Here is a 6000-nt window from a genome sequence, read left to right as displayed (position 1 = left end):
TGAGAACTGAAAGTAAATAAAAAAACCACTCTTGAATGCACAAATAACAGGATGCTTATACTAATATACTACTACAAACAACACAGCTCTACCACAAGTACAAAACATGTCAAACTGGCAGGAAACTTTTGAGTGAATTCTAAAGGGTATTCCTTCAGGGAACTATCCTATAAAAATTACTTAGTTTTGATTTAATGACAAGTAGTTAAGAATAAAAACAATGGCCCCAAAATAATCTTCTGCTGTAGTTCCTTTTTTGTGTGCTGTTTGGTTTTAATTGTCAGGTATCCCCACCAAAGTGTTACTCCATGTCTACAGAAAGGCCTGGTTTTAAGCAGCAAGGCATTCCCTTAGGGCCAAGTGCAGCATTTTATAAGATCTGGTGAGAGTCATAAAATCCCATCTGCTACCCCTAATCCTTCCAGGATGAGGGGCCTGAGCCTCTCCTCAGGCCTCCTGATGGCATTAGGGAGCCAGCGGCACAGGCCCAGAGGTCACGCTGCTTCTGCCCTCAGCAAAGGTGCCCCCCTCGTTAGTCCGAAAGTAAAAAAAATATAAGTAGTGATCACTGAGATTGTGCTAAAAACCTCCGAACACTTTCAGATCTCTTAAGTCCCCCCCACTTGCCTGCAAAGAAAGGCAGATGTGATCAGCGTTCAAAGCATCCCGTCCAAATATGCAACAGCTCCAATGACATAAACATGCACTACCATGTCCTTAGCGTATGCATCCTGGTGCATCTCCACAGCTACACGTACTCAACACAATACTTAATCTTCAAGTAAATTGATACACGTAGACTCCCATTCTGTGCAATATCACTAAGCAATTCTCTAGATGTTTAGAGCCAAAAAACTCAAGGAGACAGGAGTTGCCTCACTTGTACAGAGGAAGGCGTGAACGAGCCCACCTTCGCTACTTCCAGTGGAGATGCTCTAATTTAGTAGCTGAAGCTCTGGCCTAACACAGGAAGAAGCATCACCACGAAGTCCAATTTCACTTTACTGAACATGAACTTGCTAGTAACTTTCTTCATCATAAAATGTCTTGATTTGCATGCAGCATATATAAACTAAACACACCGCCAAGCCATCTGAAGCATGGGATGCGACACCCTTAAGGACAGTACCTAGGTCATGGTACGCTTCAATCGCTTTTGCGCTATTAACTAATGCTTAGTAATAACAATACTAACAACAAAGTAACTTAAGGGCAAAATCCTCTGTGCTGAAGTGGAAAGGAGGATTACTGCTGACTTGATTGTGGGGGTGAAATCTTGGCCTCAGTCAGACCCACGGGGTTATACCAGCTGGCCTACCAGAGAAACAATGGGAGAATTCAAGTAAGTGTTAAACTCCTCTTCTATATCTTACTCTTCACACTAGACGAATTAATATGGTTCAACAAATTCTGCTTAGAAACTGGTGAACGCCGCACAGAAGGCACATATACTGTAAACACAACAGAAAATATTTTTTGGTCCTCACATATAACTTATCTTCACTGTCCTGCGTCTGAGGTTCTTCCCTAAGCAGCACAACTACCACTCAAACGATACCTGGTCCAGCAGCATCTCTGCTGTAGCTGTCTTCATCACATCTCTCCCATATTATCTTAAGTTCTCCTTCTTTATATTAGAATATAACAATCTATATTAAAAGCCCCAATGATATTAACAGTTACCACAGCTCATATGCAAGATACTGATATTATTTGACATTACAAAGCGGTACTGAAGGAATTCAAAATCCCGGTATGGTTCCTGCTAGCAGATGACTTTTCCATGGCAGCTATTTCAAGTTACTTCTCCACGAATTGCAAGAGAGGTATCAATAATTTCCAGCTAAATCAATATGTTTTGCCTAGGGACCAGAGTTCTTCCACATGTTAGTATAAGAAAATGAAAAGCAGATCTTCTATTTTGGCATCTTATGGGCCACTCTGTTATTCTAATTAATAAATGGAGCAGACAGCCTACATCTCCTTATAGTTTACTCCACATTTCCTTTAATTTATCAATGCAAAATTATTTAGCAGAGAGTCATTAATCGAATTTCTTCTGAGAGAGAAGCATTATTAGATATGTTAAATCTCAACAATGTTGCTTCAAAACAGCTGTAGCCATGGATTTTTTAAGCTTTAATTGAACATCTGTGCACTTTAATTAATTTGAACAAAATGCAAAGGAAAAAAAAAAAGCAACAGTAGGTACCATGAATTTAACGAACTAATTTTAGTTTTTCAAACTCCCTCAAATGATGACTCTTCTACATACACATCAGATTGCAAACAGCAGCATTAAGTAGCACCGAGTTCACTATACATTTCCAAATACAATGCAATTTGATTTCATAAGATAGAAGCGATGTATGAAAACCAATATTTGCACATATATTCCACAGCGTTCTGTTCCTCTCCTCAGTCAAGGCCAGCTTCACCAGAGGTTATTTATCATATGGCTACGCTGCACAGGGGGAGACTGATGGACCTAGATAACACTTGCAGCAGCCAAATAAGCTGCCTAAAGTATCCAAGAGAAGCGATGAGAAAGCACCGCCTTTACTCCTGTGCCCATCAGGAGATGAAGCACCCAGCTCAAGGCTGCATGAAGGCCTCCAGCCTGGACCAGAAGTTACTCAGAACCCAACTCCTAGCCACAGTAGCCACTCCTAGCCACAGTCAGCCTCTTGAAAGCTGAACATTAATTACTCATTTAAAGTTTAAGGGAAGACAGTGATGTTTCTTTTTCCCAAAAGCTTGAGTGCCAAGAACTCTCCAAAAAGGCCTTCTCCTCAGTGGGAAGGCATTTGCTCTCACCTTGAGCGGCCTTGAAGCAGCTTTTACAGCAGGGATGAGAAACACCCCACGCACCCTGCCTGGAGGAACGCTTTGAGCACGGGGCCAGTACACAGAAAGTGCATGCCACAGTCCCCGCACAGGCATTTCTAAAAAGACTGAGCTCTGTTCATGTAGATGTCCGATACTAGAAGGGCACTCCAGCCACAGGATGCCAAGCAGGCAGGTATATATTATACATATGCAATATATGCCCATGAATCAAGCATTTTTGTTCTCTTTCAGACCTATCTGTGCTCAACACTTTCTGTTAACCACTTGATGAGAGCCTTTGTTCAAGATACAGTTTCTAAGAATCAATTGCTTTACTGTAGCAGCTCTGAGCTGTGGCTTTGGAAGTCCCCCGCTCTCTTATTTGTAGAGCTAGTAACTGCTGCTCTCTCAACCATCACCATGTAAAAAAAGGTCTAATTGATCAGAATTTTGTTCACTGGCATTTCTACATTCAAGATGGCTATTACCCTCGAGCTAACAATCCACCAAAATGCACACAGCCAACTACCGCAACAGAGTTCATACGCTATACAACACAAAAACTAGACCTTGCGTCCACGCTGGCGGAAGTACTGTAGCTATAAGCCACAAGTGATACAGTGCAAGGCATACTTGTCCTGATACAGCTATCATCCACAGCTGGGATCATACCGTTTAAATCTATCCGGAGAAAAAAATAGGATCATTTTCTGACAGAGTAAAGGTACAAGTAACATGTAGAAAGCAAATAACTTATTCCATAGTCCCCTTATTTACATTTTTTTCCCCACAAATGTATATCACTGTTCATACTTCACTAAAGCATTATGGTTTGTTTCTCCGTAAAACAATCCAGCTACCACTTCAAATTAAAGGAAAAAAGCTGCCAAGAAAAGAAAAAAACAACTTTTAAGATGGATTCAAGGATGGAATACTGTAATTCAAAAGCTCTCTTGTTGAATCAGACAATCGTAACTATTAGAGATTATTCCAAAACACTTTTTACAGTCTTAGGACTATTAATGTCACGTTCAAATCACTCCGAGGCTGGGCGGGTTTTTTTGTTGTTGTTTTACTGTTCACGGGGATACAATGACTCATTGGCACACTTCCAGCGCAAGATGCATTTGAATAATACATGGCATGCCCTTTAGCTAGCATCATAATGCCAGATTTAAAACAAGGTAAGAAGTTTCTCCAGATACACTCCCCGTGTTCAGCTGCTCATAATCTATAGCGTTAACAATTTATCATCGAACCCAGAGACTTGCTGCCAACTTATCAAAGTGGCCACTGGATGCGTCTGATCTAGTCTGAGCATCTGGCTCTTCACTGTTCCTGACATTAGCACAGACAACAGAATCAGTGGACTATTGAATGCAATTACAGTAAGCGAGACAGACAATAAAGATTGATAGCGCCTTCTCTTTTTATCACATACAAAACTAGTGGGGGTTAAAGCTTTGCCTTGAGCTGCCTTCATTTAACAATGATTGAAAATATGCAATTGTGATGGTAAAACACTGCAGCCTGTACCACTTCATTTACTGGACACATTATCAAATTAAATGAAAAGTGAACTGCCAAAAGCAACAGTTATTATATATTAATGATGAATATTTACTTAGCATTGTTCACAAATCATACAGAGAACAGAATTCTTCTTGTTATCTTCTTTGCAGGCTACAGATGAGTAGTTTAACATTTCTATGTTTACGTTAAATCTTCTGTCTACAAATCTCTAAATACAGACATGTGCGATTGGTTTTGTGACTATCCATGTGGTTACAAATGTGTAATTAATAAAATGCTCCAGTAGTAAATGAATCCTAATTGCTGCAGGGATTCTTTACCTCAAATCACAGTTGCTATTCTTGAAAGTACTTAACTAACCAAAGAAACTAAAGAAAATGAGTATTTTGTTTCCAGCAGGCTTTACATCGTGGTTCACATGGTGCGCAACAACTTTTAACAAATGGAAAACCCAGAAGCAGCCAACGCAGTGGATTTATCGTAATACGTCTATTGTACAGGATTTCAAACTGGTTCAAAATGGTCTTTGGTTACTGCATACTGGGCGAGCTAAAAATATGCGGTATGTTGGAACTACACAGATAAGAAGGCAGAGTTATGCAAGTAATTGTTATGCTTAAAATTTTAACTCCTTGTTTTACAGAAGCCGTGCTAACAATGACATTCTTTCCTCAAATTACAGCCAAATCATCCTCCAACATGTGCCAATAATCTAACTACTGAATGACAGAACTGATAACATTTTTTGTGGTTATGGCCTAGTTTGTGTTGATTATTTTAATAGACAAAACAAGGAATTTCTTTATCTGAGTGTCATGTAAGAATTGATACCGTAGAGGAATTAAATTAAGAAAAAATGGTCTTTTCTACAAGCTCAGAATTAAACAGAACAATAACTACACTGTCAGCACCATAAAAAAAAAAAAATCTCTTGTCAATTTTAGATCAACTGCAATAAAGTAGTAGTTGGACAACATGTGGTCCTGGTACTGCCTGGTTTGGGGTTACATACACAGCAAATGCAAACATATGGTCCTTGTCATGCAATGATATGCATGCAGGCATATTTTTGCCTATGTGAAGAGCTCTGCTTGCTTCAGAAAAGCTCTTGATGCAGGCACTAGTCTCTGTGCAAGTGGCATGCTTTGGTATCTCAGACTAAATGACTAAACTGAGACGTTTAAATAAAAATAGGCATTTGCTTTCTTCCTCTGTACAGCCCTGGGCAGTAAAATAAAGCCATTCACAGAACACTCACTAATCCACATGAACTGTATCCTCCAAACTTTTTTTTGTTTGTTTTTTTAAAAGCAAACTGATTATATTCCAGGAATTTGATTTCTACAAATTGTTGATGTAAAGGCACTGCGCACCAAACAATACAAAAGAAGAAAACTGAGGAAAAAAGTTTGGCTTTCTGGCCACATGCTAGCATATAAACCATAAAAGTGACAACCACACAAATATGCCACAATGGAAAACTATGTGCTGATCCCACGCAATAAATTGAGAAAGCAACATGCTGTATGGTACTGTTTAACAATAGTGCAAAAATAACTGTAGGAAACTCTGGCTAAGATGGCCCACAGACAGTTTTGGAAGGGATGATGCATCAATAGACAAACTACGAGTAGAACA

The sequence above is a fragment of the Pelecanus crispus genome, chromosome 3 (genome assembly GCF_030463565.1).
Source record: "Pelecanus crispus isolate bPelCri1 chromosome 3, bPelCri1.pri, whole genome shotgun sequence".
Classification (NCBI taxonomy): Eukaryota; Metazoa; Chordata; class Aves; order Pelecaniformes; family Pelecanidae; genus Pelecanus; species Pelecanus crispus.
This window is presented reverse-complemented; position numbering follows the sequence as displayed.